A 19,582-nucleotide genomic window follows, 5' to 3' on the forward strand; every position below is an offset into this window, starting at 1 on the left:
CAGAAAAGAGCACATGTCCTAACAGCTCCTTGAGACCATGACCATGTGTTACAAAAAACAAGCTGCCCCTTTCCTGCGAGTGCAAGGGTAATAGAGCAAGACCAACACGAATTACATCTCTGATAACAATTCCTGTGTGCACACTGTCTCATGGTGTGATTCTAGGCAGAAAACAGTATTCCTGGGTCATACCAGTACACCTTAACTTATGGTGAAGACATACTCCATAATATCTTTCAAGTTCAAGGCACTTAAATATCTTCCTTAACATAAAATGTAAAACACAACTTTTAAAGTGGTAGGAAAATGTGCCATGCTATTTTCAAATGTGTTTGCATTTGCCTCTCATTTTTGAGATAGTGATTTCTGCTGAGTGCTAACCAACACAGTTGAAGAAAAGAAACTGGCCCTTTCTTAAAAGTGCAAGTTTTACAAAACGACAGCAACACAAATTAAATCTCTGACAACAATTCCTGTGTGCACACAGACTCATGGTGTGATTCTAAGCACAAAGCGATATTTTCTTTGGCAATTTGAAAGCACATTTAGTACTGTGGTGGAGCAAGTGATAATTACTGTGACAGCCTGACACATTTTTCTTATATTTTAGACAAGCAGAAAAGAGCACATGTCCTAACAGCTCCTTGAGACCATGACCATGTGTTACAAAAAACAAGCTGCCCCTTTCCTGCGAGTGCAAGGGTAATAGAGCAAGACCAACACGAATTAAATCTCTGATAACAATTCCTGTGTGCACACTGTCTCATGGTGTGATTCTAGGCAGAAAACAGTATTCCTGGGTCATACCAGTACACCTTAACTTATGGTGAAGACATACTCCATAATATCTTTCAAGTTCAAGGCACTTAAATATCTTCCTTAACATAAAATGTAAAACACAACTTTTAAAGTGGTAGGAAAATGTGCCATGCTATTTTCAAATGTGTTTGCATTTGCCTCTCATTTTTGAGATAGTGATTTCTGCTGAGTGCTAACCAACACAGTTGAAGAAAAGAAACTGGCTCTTTCTTAAAAGTGCAAGTTTTACAAAACAACAGCAACACAAATTAAATCTCTGACAACAATTCCTGTGTGCACACAGACTCATGGTGTGATTCTCAGCACAAAGCGATATTTTCTTTGGCAATTTGAAAGCACATTTAGCACTGTGGTGGAGTAAGTGATAATTACTGTGACAGCCTGACACATTTTTCTTATATTTTAGACAAGCAGAAAAGAGCACATGTCCTAACAGCTCCTTGAGACCATGACCATGTGTTACAAAAAACAAGCTGCCCCTTTCCTGCGAGTGCAAGGGTAATAGAGCAAGACCAACATGAATTAAATCTGTGATAACAATTCCTGTGTGCACACTGTCTCATGGTGTGATTCTAGGCAGAAAACAGTATTCCTTGGTGATACCAGTACACCTTAACTTATAGTGAAGACATACTCCATAATATCTAACATGTTCAAGGCACTTAAATATCTTTCTTAACCTAAAATGTAAAACACAACTTTTAAAGCGGTTGGAAAATGTACCATGCTATTTTCAAATGTGTTTGCATTTGCCTCTCATTTGTGAGTAACTGATTTCTGCTGAATGCTAACCATCACACTTTAAGAAAACAAACTGCCCCTTTTCTGCGAGTGCAAGGCTAACAGAACAAGAGCAACACACATTAAATCTCTGACAACAAATAATGTGTGCAGACAGACTCATGATGTGATTCTAGGCACAAAACAGTATTCCTCAGTGATACCACTACACCTTAACTTACAGTGAAGACATACTGCATAATATCTTACAAGTTCAAGACAGTTAAATATCTCCTAAAACACAAAATGTAAAACACAACTTTAAAAGAAGAATGACAATTCTAATATTTATATCAAAAATCACCACATACATCCCCTCTCAAACTCATAACTCACCTTTAAAATTAGTTAGATGAGAAAGAAATGTGGCACTCAAACAGCAGATTATCAGAGCCAGAATCTCAAAGTTGTACACCTCTCTCCTCTCACCACAACCAGTAAATGGCAATGTTTCCCTCTCTTTTTTCACACATATACATGTTAATGTAAAATCACAGTCCTTCCCACATTTTTTCAAATGGAATCACACATTTCTATTGGTTGCAACGTTCAACCCCTTTCCAAATCATCCCTTCCCCCAACATGACTTCTGCCTACTACCATAGCAACAGGTCATGGAACACTGGTGTGAGCAGAGAGGTCAGAAGTTCAGCACACAATGTTTCAAATCCAAAGAGCAAGAGTGCTTGACTTTTTAAACCTAACAGCAAATCCAAAGTAATGTCCAGTGGGAACACATTTTTCTGTACCAATCCAAAACATGCTTTTAAAAATGTAAACATACAGCCTCCTTAACTGTAAAATGGTTTGAATCAGCCAATGAGTTCTTTTTATTAAAAAATTATGTATGCCTCCATTTTTCAACTGTCTTTCTTTTCATATTGCCATTCTACTGAAAGACACCTCCTGAGTGCATCCTGTTCTCCTTGAAAGATGTTCACATTGTGGATTGTAGGTCATAGCTATGTCTTCTGGAGTGAAAAATTTGCAGAAAAAAGAGGTATTGTAAAAGACCTTGCTTTGCCAAATGTAGACATTAAATGGATTGGTCAGAGAGGATTAAAGTGGCACCAATTAATGCCTTTGGTGAAAACCTTTCTACATCTCCCACAGCCTAACCTTATTATTGTGCACTGTGGTGGAAATGACCTAGGCACTTTAACTGGGGTAGGTCTGGAAATGCTTATTAAGAACACCTTTCTGCAATTGATGTCACTTTTTTCACAAACTGCCTTTGTATATTCTAATATATGCCAAAGGCTAAAGTGGAACTGGTCCAACCAATTTTGTCCGCAGATTGACAAAGCAAGAACGCACGTCAATAAGTCTGTTTCTGCTTTCCTCAGAGACTATGGTATGGGTTCTATATACCACAACAACTTGCGTTACAACATGCAAGACATTTATAGAGGAGACGGTGTACATTTCAATGATGAAGGGAACAGAGTCTTCCTCTTGAACTTTAGACTCTGCATCGGTACTTACTTGTAGGTACCGAAAAACACTCAATAAACACAAGGGCTCTTTTTAGAGCCACCTAATATCTAAACATTTAAACTTGATTTTTATTTCTATTTTTTTAATGTTTTTTTTCGGGTGCGCGCAGAGTGCGTGCACCTCGCGATGTTTTTAAAAAAATTTTAAAATCTTTTTTTTTGCCCTTCGTGGTCCTACTGTGACCCCCTGACAATGGCTAGGGGGTCAAGAACTCCCTACTCTGCCCCCTATTCAGGTTCTCCACCTTTCCTTTTCAGTGCGACAGACAAAATGGCGGCCGACACTTCCTGATTTCGACCGATTCGAATGTTTACTGACATCTAACGACCAATCAGAATTACGGTCGCGCACAGCAGGGTGCGCGCCCAGGGCTTGCACAGTGCGCGCACCCTGCGCGCACCCTGCGCGCGTATAGATATTGATATGCTTTTAAATGCTATTTTCTCAGGAAATACCGAACAGATTTACACCAGACCTGCGAAAGGCACGTCCTTGACCTTATGGCTACCTCTCTGCCAAATTTCACGTAATTCTGTTCAGCCGTTCGGGCTGTAGCTGCGACTAAAGGTCCTATGGAAAAATGCATGGGGAAAACGCATTTTGGGACCCCCCCTTTTTCTCAGCCCCTGCTTGACGAATCAACCCGAGACTTTCAGAGTAGGAGCTGAGCGGAGCGCCCCATTATTTTTGAAAATTTCGCGAGGATTCGTCAACCAGCGCCAAAGTTATTCAAAATAGAATTTTGAGATTTCCTATGGAAACTCGGTCCTAACTATAACTATCTACTGGCGACCGCCAGTAGATAATATGTATATATATATATATATATCCACTTCGTTTACCCACACAGGTTTCCTCGCGCACTCCCAGAAGGACAAACAGCTTCACCAATGATCGTTTTTTATAATTCCTTTACTTTCAGCATGCCAGATACAAAAAGACAAACTCTACGCGTTTCAGTCTCAGCAGAGACCTTGCTCACGAGTCTAGCGGTTGCTCAAAGGTAGTCAGGATTTTTAAACATACAAACAAATCAATTAGTGACATCACTTCCTGAGACAGTGCTGCTTGGCATTCTGGTCATTGTAGTGCCCAATACATTTTCTGACAAAACCCGACATTTTCCAATCCAAATAAAGTTCGTTTTCAACAAAAATAGGAATGAAAAACCCATTCCGTAGGCCTATGCACCTTTCTGTACATTTCAGGTCATTAAAACCATGCAATGTTATGATAACTATGATAGACATTTATATAGCTTAGTCTACGGTAATGTTGACAAGGTCTGGTCACCATTTGATTATTCACTTTCTACTAAACATAGTAGTAAACCACAGATTTCTATTAAAGTGAGTCATAATGTTACACCCTGGTGATCTTATATTAAGGATTGGAACTGTTGATTTTGAACATAAATCAAGCCCTCTAGTGGGCAGTATTCTACAACTTGTGATATGAAGGCACTGTCTCTCATCGTGAAAAAGGAACAAAAAAATGTGAGACATACATTAATGTAATAAACCTAAAAGTGTAAAAATGTAGGGGGCCAATGTCAGTGTCCTTGGTCAATTCTGACCCTTTCCTTGATAATTTTGGATGGCATAATTAAAGATGGTAATGAAGTTCCTCATCCTGATTTAAACCAAAAGGAGTCAGAGTCCTGAAATTCAAAATGTGTTTAGATTCTTTTTGCCGAAGGGTTTTCTCTCGGTCTCCTCCCCGTGGATGTATTCCTACGGATTCCACTGCATAGAATTTCAAGTCCTTCCATCTTCCTCCATGCTCCTTCTCCATGTGCTTTGCGACAGCATTGCTCCTGTCAGTGTTGACAGTGGCACGAACATGTTCCAAGATACGTTTTTTCAGTTCGCACTTGGTGCTTCCAACGTACTTTAGGGGGCAGGGACATTCGATGATGTATATGACGAATTGGCTTTTGCAATTGATTAGTTGTTGAATTCTCCATTTGCGTTTATTAGCCATCACCAACTCCTTGGTATTCTGAGCAATGGGGCATACCTTACAGCTCGTACATTTATAGAATCCTTTAGGTTTTAACCAGGTTTCTTTTTTGTTCTGTTGTTTGAAGTGGCTGTGGATCAATTGATCCCTAAGGTTTCTGGTTCGTCTGTAGGTAATGTTGGGATGATCACCTACAATTGATGACATTGTTGGATCCATGTGTAAGATGTGCCAATTTTTGCGTAGTATTTTCATCACCTGTTGGTTTCCTGTTGAGTGGGTAGTTATGAATCGTATTTGATTTTCTTCATTTGTTTTAGCTTCTTTGTCCTTTAGCAAATCTGTTCTGTTGATAGTTGCCGTTCGTTGTAAAGACATCTGGATGGTTTTGGAGCTGTAATTTCTTCTTTTGAAGCGTGTTATTGCCTGATTACGGTGTTTGAACCACTCTTCATCCCTGGAGCATATCCTTTTGATCCTGAGAAATTCCCCATAAGGGATGTTTTGTATCAGACTTTTTTGATGGAAGGATTCTGCATGCAGTACTGCATTTGTTGCGGTGTCTTTGCGATGTAGAGTTGTGTGTACAGTGTTGTCTACAATGTAAATTACAGTGTCCAGAAACACCACTTTTTCGTCACTGATATTGTATGTGAATTTCAATTTGAAGTTGGAGTTGTTCAAGATTTCGAAATATTCTGCAAACTCGCTATTTGTTCCATCCCAGATGATCAATAGGTCGTCTATATACCTAAACCAAGCTATGGTTTTATTCACATAGGTGTCGTTCTCTTGGCTCCATGCCCATGCTTTTTCCCATATGCCCATAGTCAAACAGGCATACGATGGGCTAAATGAAAAACCCATAGCTGTCCCTTTTACTTGGCGGTAGATCTCCTCGCCGAACATGAATGTATTTTGTTCAAGGCATAGCTGTATCATTTGTAATAACATCTCGTTATGGTCAGAGAATTGTATGTTTCTTTCAGCCAGGAATTGTTTACATGCCTTTAATCCAATGTCATTCTGAATGTTTGAGTACAATGATATTACATCCATTGTTACTAATTTGTAGGACGCTTGCCATGGGGTGTTTTGTAGGTGTCTTAACAAATCTCCTGTGTCTTGTAGGTAAGAAGATAACCCCTTCACATATGGTAGTAGGAAAACATCCAGGAAATTGGCCATTGGTTCGAGTAGAGCTCCTTTTGCTGAAATTATAGGCCTTCCCGGTGGTTTCGTCGGATGTTTGTGGATTTTTGGAAGAAAGTATATTGTAGCCATTTTGGGGTGTTCCATTTTCAGATATTTTACTTCTTCCTCATTCAATAGATTTTGTTTGCTCCACAGATCCAATTTCAAATCTAATTCCTCCTTCCATCTTTTGGTGGGGTTGGTTTTCAATTTCTCATAATATTCTTTGTTTTCCAATTGTGAATATGCTTCTTTAACATATGCTTCTTTCTGTAGGATGATGACGTTACCTCCTTTATCTGCCATCTTTATTTCAATTGTATCATCATTTTTTAGATCAGTTAAGGCATTACGTTCTTCATGTGAGAGATTGTCTAGTTTCTTGGAGTGGTTAATTTTGTAAAGGTCTTTGATAACACACTCATGAAATAAATCAATTTTGTTGCCTTGTGGTAGTTGTGGATAGAATTTAGACTTCGGTTTTTTGCTGCTGCAGCCAGCTCCCAATTGGTTACAGTAGGTTCGTACGTCACCTTTCTCATGTTCAGGATTTTTGTCTAGTTCCATCAGAGTAACAAAGTTTTCTGCATCTTGTGCCAGCAGTTCCATTTCTGGTATTTGGGTGATCTTTCGATGTTTATCCAGACCAGGGTTTTCAACAAACAATTTTGCTAGTTTAATTTTGCGAACGTATTTATATAGATCAATTCTTGTTTCAGCTATATCAATGCCGGTGGTGGGACAGAAATTCAAACCGCGTTGGAGAAGTTTTATTTCCATTTCGGTCAGTGTCTTTTTGGAGAGGTTGATTACTTGTAGTTCTTGATTCTCACTTGCGACGACTTCTTGTGAGTCTGTTAATTCCATTTCTGTCGCATGCTCCTCGTCATTGTTCCCACTCGAGTAGTGCTTGAATTTGTGTTTCCGCTTTCCTCTTCTTGTGCGTTTCTGCGGGCACCTCCACGTCCTCTGCCCCTTCCCCGGGTGTTGATTGATGGTGTTCCCACGTTCTTTTCCCAGTTCTTTTGCTGTAAAGCCAGCCTCATTTCTCCTAAAAAAGAACACTTAGGTTTTGTAGTGCTTGGCTCCCCTTCTACATCGCTCACATCCGTTGAGGTTAATGAGGAAAGGCTGCTGGCGTTTGTGGCCATATCCCATCTATCTTGTTCTTTGAACCGATCATACTTTCTAGCATAAGTAAAGATGCGTCCTTCTAAATAATCCTCTTTGTCTCTTTGAAACTTAGATTGTTTTCTTGCTCTCACAGTTATTTCATGTTTTTCGATGTAGTGACTCAGTTCTTCCTTAAATTTTGCCAAGTCTGCATTCAGTTCCACTGTTGTTAATTCTTTTTCCAATTCCCTTAGCTGGTTGGTAGTTTTATCCAGCGCAATTTGGATATGCCTCATGAGAATTTCCATTAATCCCAGGGATGAGTTAAGGATGTATTCGCCCCATTCCTTGAGTAGTTCATTACTTGTGTCTACATGATTGGGCATTAATCCAATGCGCAGTCCCCGTGGTACTCTTTTCACCTCCAGATATTTCTTTAGGGACGCCACTTCCCACCATTTATTGATTTCCTTTTTTGACAACTTCTCCCATGTACGTAGTTTGTTTTTGATGTCAATTTTATTTGAGCTGCCTGTTGCTCCAGTTTCAGCATTCGTTGTCTTTTCTTGATCGAAAAATGTATCTATCCCTCCGAGGGGAACGTGTATTCCTGTCTTCTTCAATCGGTAAGCGAGCTGCGCGCACATTGAATTGTGTGATACATTGTATCCAACTTGTATCCAACTTGAATGAGAAGCCGGTTGGTCTCAGATTTGCATATTGCCCATTGATAATATACGAGTAAAATACTCGGGGAACTGTTTTTCTCATCATTGCTAATTGGGTTAACATTTGCAAAGAGACAGAGGGGACATAAAATGGAATTGGTCAAGATCGTATTAATATAAATCATCAGCATAAAGGAAAGTGCCAGTACAATATGGATAAAAGGGAGGCCAATAGAAATGCCCTGATAGATACATTTTTCGATCAAGATCATATCCAAATTGCGCTGGATAAAACTACCAACCAGCTAAGGGAATTGGAAAAAGAATTAACAACAGTGGAACTGAATGCAGACTTGGCAAAATTTAAGGAAGAACTGAGTCACTACATCGAAAAACATGAAATAACTGTGAGAGCAAGAAAACAATCTAAGTTTCAAAGAGACAAAGAGGATTATTTAGAAGGACGCATCTTTACTTATGCTAGAAAGTATGATCGGTTCAAAGAACAAGATAGATGGGATATGGCCACAAACGCCAGCAGCCTTTCCTCATTAACCTCAACGGATGTGAGCGATGTAGAAGGGGAGCCAAGCACTACAAAACCTAAGTGTTCTTTTTTAGGAGAAATGAGGCTGGCTTTACAGCAAAAGAACTGGGAAAAGAACGTGGGAACACCATCAATCAACACCCGGGGAAGGGGCAGAGGACGTGGAGGTGCCCGCAGAAACGCACAAGAAGAGGAAAGCGGAAACACAAATTCAAGCACTACTCGAGTGGGAACAATGACGAGGAGCATGCGACAGAAATGGAATTAACAGACTCACAAGAAGTCGTCGCAAGTGAGAATCAAGAACTACAAGTAATCAACCTCTCCAAAAAGACACTGACCGAAATGGAAATAAAACTTCTCCAACGCGGTTTGAATTTCTGTCCCACCACCGGCATTGATATAGCTGAAACAAGAATTGATCTATATAAATACGTTCGCAAAATTAAACTAGCAAAATTGTTTGTTGAAAACCCTGGTCTGGATAAACATCGAAAGATCACCCAAATACCAGAAATGGAACTGCTGGCACAAGATGCAGAAAACTTTGTTACTCTGATGGAACTAGACAAAAATCCTGAACATGAGAAAGGTGACGTACGAACCTACTGTAACCAATTGGGAGCTGGCTGCAGCAGCAAAAAACCGAAGTCTAAATTCTATCCACAACTACCACAAGGCAACAAAATTGATTTATTTCATGAGTGTGTTATCAAAGACCTTTACAAAATTAACCACTCCAAGAAACTAGACAATCTCTCACATGAAGAACGTAATGCCTTAACTGATCTAAAAAATGATGATACAATTGAAATAAAGATGGCAGATAAAGGAGGTAACGTCATCATCCTACAGAAAGAAGCATATGTTAAAGAAGCATATTCACAATTGGAAAACAAAGAATATTATGAGAAATTGAAAACCAACCCCACCAAAAGATGGAAGGAGGAATTAGATTTGAAATTGGATCTGTGGAGCAAACAAAATCTATTGAATGAGGAAGAAGTAAAATATCTGAAAATGGAACACCCCAAAATGGCTACAATATACTTTCTTCCAAAAATCCACAAACATCCGACGAAACCACCGGGAAGGCCTATAATTTCAGCAAAAGGAGCTCTACTCGAACCAATGGCCAATTTCCTGGATGTTTTCCTACTACCATATGTGAAGGGGTTATCTTCTTACCTACAAGACACAGGAGATTTGTTAAGACACCTACAAAACACCCCATGGCAAGCGTCCTACAAATTAGTAACAATGGATGTAATATCATTGTACTCAAACATTCAGAATGACATTGGATTAAAGGCATGTAAACAATTCCTGGCTGAAAGAAACATACAATTCTCTGACCATAACGAGATGTTATTACAAATGATACAGCTATGCCTTGAACAAAATACATTCATGTTCGGCGAGGAGATCTACCGCCAAGTAAAAGGGACAGCTATGGGTTTTTCATTTAGCCCATCGTATGCCTGTTTGACTATGGGCATATGGGAAAAAGCATGGGCATGGAGCCAAGAGAACGACACCTATGTGAATAAAACCATAGCTTGGTTTAGGTATATAGACGACCTATTGATCATCTGGGATGGAACAAATAGCGAGTTTGCAGAATATTTCGAAATCTTGAACAACTCCAACTTCAAATTGAAATTCACATACAATATCAGTGACGAAAAAGTGGTGTTTCTGGACACTGTAATTTACATTGTAGACAACACTGTACACACAACTCTACATCGCAAAGACACCGCAACAAATGCAGTACTGCATGCAGAATCCTTCCATCAAAAAAGTCTGATACAAAACATCCCTTATGGGGAATTTCTCAGGATCAAAAGGATATGCTCCAGGGATGAAGAGTGGTTCAAACACCGTAATCAGGCAATAACACGCTTCAAAAGAAGAAATTACAGCTCCAAAACCATCCAGATGTCTTTACAACGAACGGCAACTATCAACAGAACAGATTTGCTAAAGGACAAAGAAGCTAAAACAAATGAAGAAAATCAAATACGATTCATAACTACCCACTCAACAGGAAACCAACAGGTGATGAAAATACTACGCAAAAATTGGCACATCTTACACATGGATCCAACAATGTCATCAATTGTAGGTGATCATCCCAACATTACCTACAGACGAACCAGAAACCTTAGGGATCAATTGATCCACAGCCACTTCAAACAACAGAACAAAAAAGAAACCTGGTTAAAACCTAAAGGATTCTATAAATGTACGAGCTGTAAGGTATGCCCCATTGCTCAGAATACCAAGGAGTTGGTGATGGCTAATAAACGCAAATGGAGAATTCAACAACTAATCAATTGCAAAAGCCAATTCGTCATATACATCATCGAATGTCCCTGCCCCCTAAAGTACGTTGGAAGCACCAAGTGCGAACTGAAAAAACGTATCTTGGAACATGTTCGTGCCACTGTCAACACTGACAGGAGCAATGCTGTCGCAAAGCACATGGAGAAGGAGCATGGAGGAAGATGGAAGGACTTGAAATTCTATGCAGTGGAATCCGTAGGAATACATCCACGGGGAGGAGACCGAGAGAAAACCCTTCGGCAAAAAGAATCTAAACACATTTTGAATTTCAGGACTCTGACTCCTTTTGGTTTAAATCAGGATGAGGAACTTCATTACCATCTTTAATTATGCCATCCAAAATTATCAAGGAAAGGGTCAGAATTGACCAAGGACACTGACATTGGCCCCCTACATTTTTACACTTTTAGGTTTATTACATTAATGTATGTCTCACATTTTTTTGTTCCTTTTTCACGATGAGAGACAGTGCCTTCATATCACAAGTTGTAGAATACTGCCCACTAGAGGGCTTGATTTATGTTCAAAATCAACAGTTCCAATCCTTAATATAAGATCACCAGGGTGTAACATTATGACTCACTTTAATAGAAATCTGTGGTTTACTACTATGTTTAGTAGAAAGTGAATAATCAAATGGTGACCAGACCTTGTCAACATTACCGTAGACTAAGCTATATAAATGTCTATCATAGTTATCATAACATTGCATGGTTTTAATGACCTGAAATGTACAGAAAGGTGCATAGGCCTACGGAATGGGTTTTTCATTCCTATTTTTGTTGAAAACGAACTTTATTTGGATTGGAAAATGTCGGGTTTTGTCAGAAAATGTATTGGGCACTACAATGACCAGAATGCCAAGCAGCACTGTCTCAGGAAGTGATGTCACTAATTGATTTGTTTGTATGTTTAAAAATCCTGACTACCTTTGAGCAACCGCTAGACTCGTGAGCAAGGTCTCTGCTGAGACTGAAACGCGTAGAGTTTGTCTTTTTGTATCTGGCATGCTGAAAGTAAAGGAATTATAAAAAACGATCATTGGTGAAGCTGTTTGTCCTTCTGGGAGTGCGCGAGGAAACCTGTGTGGGTAAACGAAGTGGATATTACAACGGCTTAACCCTGCCGTACCTCGAACGCACCACCGCAGAGCGCCCATGATTCCTGAAGTGGGTTGTGTTGGAAAAGAATATATATATATATATATATATATATATACCACCAATCCCGCTTTATGGATAAAAACGGGTCTGACACATGCTTGGGTTGTACTTCAGAAATTTAATGCCACCATGCAGCACTATTTTGATATCGCGATGTCCTCTCTCACAGCTCCTGGCAGACGCGTTTCGGCGGATGCCTTTATCAATGCCGGTTGTGTGCTGGAAAGTTCAAGAGTAAAGACTTTCGCGAGTAGTTCGTTTAAAAACTCCAGGTGAGTAATCCCATTGGACCCTAGATGTAATCATAGAAAGAGGACTGTGAAAGTTCCAAAGTAAGTACTTGTCCCCTCTCTAAGTCCAAGGTTCCTCCAGTGCACCAATCACGCTTCGGGAGCGATGAAACGCTGGAATCGCGAGCCCGGTTCAGTAACCCACTCGTGCATACATTTGTGCACTGACAGAGTCAGCCCTCAAGCGCAATGCTCCTTGTAAGTTGCGCGATCCATGGCGGATTTCATCGCCGAAGTGCAACTCATCAACAGTACATCTGTTGCTCTTTCCCCAGTGCCTTCCAATATCCAGGCTGGGGGGGCGCCGCATTGTGCAGTTCATGCACAGAGTCCACAAGGTTGCCGGCGATATGCGGAGCACCAGACCAAGAGACGTGTCCGAATGCAGAGCCGACCTCCGCCACAAATATACCACCAATCCCGCTTCATGGATAAAAACGGGTCTGACACATGCTTGGGTTGTACTTCAGAAATTTAATGCCACCTTGCAGCACTATTTTGAAATCGCGATGTCCTCTCTCACAGCTCCTGGCAGACGCGTTTCGGCGGATGCCTTTATCAATGCCGGTTGTGTGCTGGAAAGTTCAAAAGTAAAGACTTTCGCGGGTAGTTTGTTTAAAAACTCGAGGTGAGTAATCCCATTGGACCCTAGATGTAATCATAGAAAGAGGACTGTGAAAGTTCCAAAGTAAGTACTTGTCCCCTCTCTAAGTCCAAGGTTCCTCCAGTGCACCAATCACGCTTCGGGAGCGATGAAACGCTGGAATTGCGATTGCGGTTCAGTAACCCGCTCGTGCATACATTTGTGAACTGACAGAGTCAGCCCTCAAGCGCCATGCTCCTTGTAAGTTGCGCGATCCATGGCGGATTTCATCGCCGAAGTGCAACTCATCAACAGTACATCTGTTGCTCTTTCCCAGTGCCTTCCAATATCCAGGCTGGGGGGGCGCCGCATTGTGCAGTTCATGCACAGAGTCCACAAGGTTGCCGGCGATATGCGGAGCACCAGACCAAGAGGCGTGTCAGAATGCAGAGCCGACCTCCGCCACAAATATACCACCAATCCCGCTTTATGGATAAAAACGGGTCTGACACATGCTTGGGTTGTACTTCAGAAATTTAATGCCACCAGGCAGCACTATTTTGAAATCGCGATGTCCTCTCTCACAGCTCCTGGCAGACGCGTTTTGGCGGATGCCTTTATCAATGCCGGTTGTGTGCTGGAAAGTTCAAAAGTAAAGACTTTCGCGGGTAGCTTGTTTAAAAACTCCAGGTGAGTAATCCCATTGGACCCTAGATGTAATCATAGAAAGAGGACTGTGAAAGTTCCAAAGTAAGTACTTGTCCCCTCTCTAAGTCCAAGGTTCCTCCAGTGCACCAATCACGCTTCGGGAGCGATGAAACGCTGGAATCGCGAGCCCGGTTCAGTAACCCGCTCGTGCATACATTTGTGCACTGACAGAGTCAGCCCTCAAGCGCCATGCTGCTTGTAAGTTACGCGATCCATGGCGGATTTCATCGCCGAAGTGCAACTCATCAACAGTACATCTGTTGCTCTTTCCCCAGTGCCTTCCAATATCCAGGCTGGGGGGGCGCCGCATTGTGCAGTTCATGCACGGAGTCCACAAGGTTGCCGGCGATATGTGGAGCACCAGACCAAGAGGCGTGTCAGAATGCAGAGCCGACCTCCGCCACAAATATACCACCAATCCCGCTTTATGGATAAAAACGGGTCTGACACATGCTTGGGTTGTACTTCAGAAATTTAATGCCACCATGCAGCACTATTTTGAAATCGCAATGTCCTCTCTCACAGCTCCTGGCAGACGCGTTTCGGCGGATGCCTTTATCAATGCCGGTTGTGTGCTGGAAAGTTCAAAAGTAAAGACTTTCGCGGGTAGCTTGTTTAAAAACTTCAGGTGAGTAATCCCATTGGACCCTAGATGTAATCATAGAAAGAGGACTGTGAAAGTTCCAAAGTAAGTACTTGTCCCCTCTCTAAGTCCAAGGTTCCTCCAGTGCACCAATCACGCTTCGGGAGCGATGAAACGCTGGAATCGCGAGCCCGGTTCAGTAACCCGCTCGTGCATACATTTGTGCACTGACAGAGTCAGCCCTCAAGCGCCATGCTCCTTGTAAGTTACGCGATCCATGGCGGATTTCATCGAAGAAGTGCAACTCATCAACAGTACATCTGTTGCTCTTTCCCCAGTGCCTTCCAATATCCAGGCTGGGGGGGCGCCGCATTATGCTGGGTGACTGGGTTGACTCTTCTTTTCTTCTTAGATTGTAGGTATTTTTAGGCGATTTTCTTGTAATAGTATGTTGCACAGCTGACATAAAACTGTTTACTCTTCCTTTTGAAAGAACAGGTCGTGGAAATCCAAATCAACATTTTGTGTAGAATTTATCTTTACTCTTGTACTTTCGTCGACAGTATTTTCCACACTGATGACTTTGGAAACGTAAAACTTGCTCTTTTAAATTTTTCTCTTCTGTGCTTTTAGGTATAGCACATGTTGCATATCCTTCGATGAAACTTAAAACTGCATCATCAGAATCTGTTCCAAAATTTGGAGCATCCTTGATCAACAACAGCATATGAATATGAGGAGCACCTCTGGCTTGGTACTCTTTTCGCCAAAATAAATCCCCAACTTCTCCAAGAGGTGGATTTTTTTTATTGCAGATGAAGGACATCATAGCCTCAAATCTATGATTGAAATATCTGCAAACATTAACCAGATCCAATGAGCACAATTCTCCTGCTGTCTTGTATTGGATGTTTTCAATATTTGAATTTGCCTCTCGAAGAAAATCCAGAAGATCATCCCAAGCGTACTCAGCACAGCTTAGGGTAAGGAACCATGTAGGAGTTCCTAAATTCCGTAACATACATTTCAATTCTCCATGGCGTAGGTACCAATATTAATTCGTCCCACGCTGACAAGCCATCAAATTGATCAATTGAGATTCCAAATGATCATCTCGCTGTTGCAATTTGTTCATAAAATCCTTTGCAGTCACATTACGTAGATGTACTCCAGTTTTCAAAATGTGATTTACTGCATAAGATAGTGCTGACAAGTCACTTTCAAATAAAAGATGGAACAAATAAGGAATACTTTGACGAAATCTCGGATCTTCTGCATATAGTCTTGTAGTCCGATACTCAGAAGCAGGAATCTGTACTGGACGTTCATCATATCGTCCTCCTTCTCCTGTAGGAAACAGCTGGGGAAAACAACGAGCTTCCAAGCTCTCCTCCCATACACTCACGGGAGTTCCTTGTGCTTTCTTCATCTGAAACAGATCAATAGCGTTTCCCATAACTTCTTTAGAATGTAGAGGATGTATGCTGAAATGTTCATAAATTTCTTATTCTTTTGACTTATCCACTTTTTCAAGTTGCCCAGTTGGTATTCCTGTGTCTTCTAGTATTTCTTCTTCATCTTCATCCATATAAATGGCTTCATACCATTTATTATTTTTTTTCAAATACAAATTTGCTCTTTGTACTTTTCGTACATCCACCAGCTCCTGCCAAATTTTCTTATTCTTTGTAGGTACACCATTAACCAGAATAACTAATGGTTCAGTTTCCAAAGTATCTGCATCAATTGTTTCCATATTTTTTTTCAAATCCAATGGCAAATAGACAACTCTTCCTTTTAAACCTCTTCCGAAGGAGGTAATTTACCAGTTTTTGGCTCCATACGCACTATGGCCTGAAACGGATGGACACATTGAATGAGTATAGACTCATACGTATTTAAATCAGAAAGTTTTGGAGGAATCTCAATCAATTCTAAATTATTATGTACAGCTCTAGCTGGCATTCTATTTTCTTCTAACTTGTTACAACAGTATTTACAAATACGCTGATCTTCACCCAAATGAAAACAATTTTCCAGAAATATATATGTTGCAAAATCTTTCCACTTATAATTATCTTCATTTTCACTTTATTTATACAGATCAACATTCCTTGTTTGATTTTTGTAATGGCTTCTCCGGCAACAAATACAAGTAATGTTTGGTCTTTCATTAAAGATGATAGTAAATTTTGTCATTTCATCCTCAAAATTTTTACTAACAGTGAGTTGTACATTCTCTTCCACATTTTCATCAATCACTGTGTCATTTTCTACACTTTCTTGCTCTGGACCAAAGTAACAAAACTGAATCTCATCAGTAACCTTCACTACATCTGATACAGATCCACGGAACAGAGCATTATTCAACTCATTTAACTTTAGTGCTGGACTTTTAGCAAAATACAATGTTCTCACAAACTTTCTCATTTCAGTATGATGAACAGCCAGCATCCTAAAATGGTGAAAAACACGTTGACACACTTTCCTAGATAGACAAGCCAGAGAATGTCCTTGCAAACCAGTATTCTCTCTCACTCTGCATGGATCTAGTCTTTGAAGCACCTTAATTTTCTGTTTAACACTCTTTTTACTATATTCTCTTAGAAAGTCACGTAATTTATCAATAGATTCCTGACGCAGAGTAAAAATACTACTACAATTCCAAGTGTACACTGGGGCTTTAGGACGTCTTCCCATAACTTCATCAGCCATCACTTGTGCCTCATTTCTTGGAACCATTTTCTCCTTTTCCATTACACAACCATCCTTAACTTCATAAGCTCTACCATTGGTGTCAACTGCATGCAACAAACTATTACTTTGAAGATAACTCTCTTCATAAAAAAATGGTTCAGTACTTGAACTATGCTTCCATTCTCCTAAGAACACTTTACAAAAGGTTTTTTTTTTTACTTCTCTTTTCCCTTTGCTTTGTGACTTCATTGCATTCACTAATTTATCTAATCTACGCATCCTGTTCAAAATTAAAATTAATAGTTTTTTTTTAATTTCTAATGCCTTGGTAAAAATATTTTCAATTAATTTCTTTTTCTTATAAAATGTTTTTTTTTCTTATATTTTTTCAAATCCTTCAGCAAATTTAACATCACTCTTCTCTGAAACATTTTTCGACGAATGTTTTTAAAATCTATTTTCCGTGTTAAGTCACTCTTCCTAACTTCTGAGTCTATATTAGCATTTTGTTTTTGCTGTCGACTCTGTTGTTGTTTTGTACTTAAAACACTGTTTGAATGTATCTTTCGATCATTTTTTTTTTGGAAGATATTTTTTAAAAATTCTTTAGTTTGCTTACCAGAAGACTTTTTCTGTTTTCCAACACATGCTTCACCTCTTTTTTTTTTTTTATCAGTCGTCTTCAAATATAGTTGTTGTTTCTTTTGTTTTCTTTTTCTTGACTTTATAGGCATCTTTATGTTTTTTCACTGTTGCTCTATAAATACCTTTATGTAAATTAAATTCATTACAATTTTTTTTTTTTTTACTTTTCAAATCCTATCACATGAGCTGATCCTTTCCTACGAGTCAAACTCGTACAAAATAGAAGAAACATGAATTTAATCTCTGACAACAATTCCTGTGTGCACACAGACTCATGGTGTGATTCTAGACAGAAAAAGATATTTAGTTGGCAATTTGAATGCACATTTACTTCTGTTGAGGAGCAAGTCATAATTACTGTAGAAGCTGCTGCGTGTGTGCAAAGAATGTTTTTCTGGAGACTGTGTATTGTCAGCTGCAAGAGAGATCTGCATGGAGACTCCCACAACTGCATGAAGAGTACAGACATGTGTGTAAGAGTACATGTGTGGTAAGGGTTAATTGGAGTTTTCAACATGTAGGAACCACCTCAGCCATTGCAAGAATTGATGAAAAATCTACCATGCTATTTTCAAATGTGTTTGCATTTGCCTCACATTTTTGTGATACTGATTTCTGCTGAGTGCTAACCAACACATTTTTAGAAAATTTGCAGGGCCTTTCCTGAATGTGCAAGTTTTACAGAACAACAGCAACACAAATTAAAACGCTGACAACAATTCCTGTGTGCACACAGACTCATGGTCTGATTCTAGGCAGAAAGCGATATTTCCTTTGGCAATTTGAAAGCACATTTACTACTGGGGTAGAGCAAGTGATAATTACTGTAACAGCCTGACACATGTTCCTTCTAGTTTAGACAGGAAGAAAGGAGCACATGTCCTAACAGCTCCTTGAGACCATGACCATGTGTTAGAGGGTGAGTGATCAGACTAGAGCAAAGGAAATGAGCCTTGGTGATGTTGAATCTGTTTGCGTTATACACTGCTATCTGAAACACCACACAGAGCTGACTATTACGCATGGGAGTGTAGCAGAAGCTGCTGCGTGTGTGCAAAGAGTGTGTTTCTGGAGACTGTGTATTGTCAGCTGCAAGAGAGATCTGCATGGAGACTCCCACAACTGCATGCAGAGTACAGACATGTGTGTAAGAGTACATGTGTGGTAAGCGTTAATTGGAGTTTTCAACATGTAGAAACCACCTCAGCCATTGCAAGAATTGATGAAAAATCTACCATGCTATTTTCAAATGTGTTTCCATTTTCCTCACATTTTTGTGATACTGATTTCTGCTGAGTGCTAACCAACACATTTTTAGAAAATTTGCAGGGCCTTTCCTGAATGTGCAAGTTTTACAGAACAACAGCAACACAAATTAAAATGCTGACAACAATTCCTGTGTGCACACAGACTCATGGTCTGATTCTAGGCAGAAAGCGATATTTCCTTTGGCAATTTGAAAGCACATTTACTACTGGGGTAGAGCAAGTGATCATTACTGTAACAGCCTGACACATGTTCCTTCTAGTTTAGACAGGCAGAAAGGAGCACATGTCCTAACAGCTCCTTGAGACCATGACCATGTGTTAGAGGGTGAGTGATTAGACTAGAGCAAAGAAAATCAGCCTTGGTGACGTTGAATCTGTTTGCGTTACACACTGCTATCTGAAACACCACACAGAGCTGACTATTACGCATGGGAGTGTAGCAGAAGCTGCTGCGTGTGTGCAAAGAGTGTGTTTCTGGAGACTGTGTATTGTCAGCTGCAAGAGAGATCTGCATGGAGACTCCCACAACTGCATGAAGAGTACAGACATGTGTGTAAGAGTACATGTGTGGTAAGGGTTAATTGGAGTTTTCAACATGTAGGAACCACCTCAGCCATTGGAAGAATTGATGAAAAATCTACCATGCTATTTTCAAATGTGTTTGCATTTGCCTCACATTTTTGAGATACTGATTTATGCTGAGTGCTAAACAACAC

Source organism: Triturus cristatus, chromosome 5_2 (genome assembly GCF_964204655.1).
Source record: "Triturus cristatus chromosome 5_2, aTriCri1.1, whole genome shotgun sequence".
Classification (NCBI taxonomy): domain Eukaryota; kingdom Metazoa; phylum Chordata; class Amphibia; order Caudata; family Salamandridae; genus Triturus; species Triturus cristatus.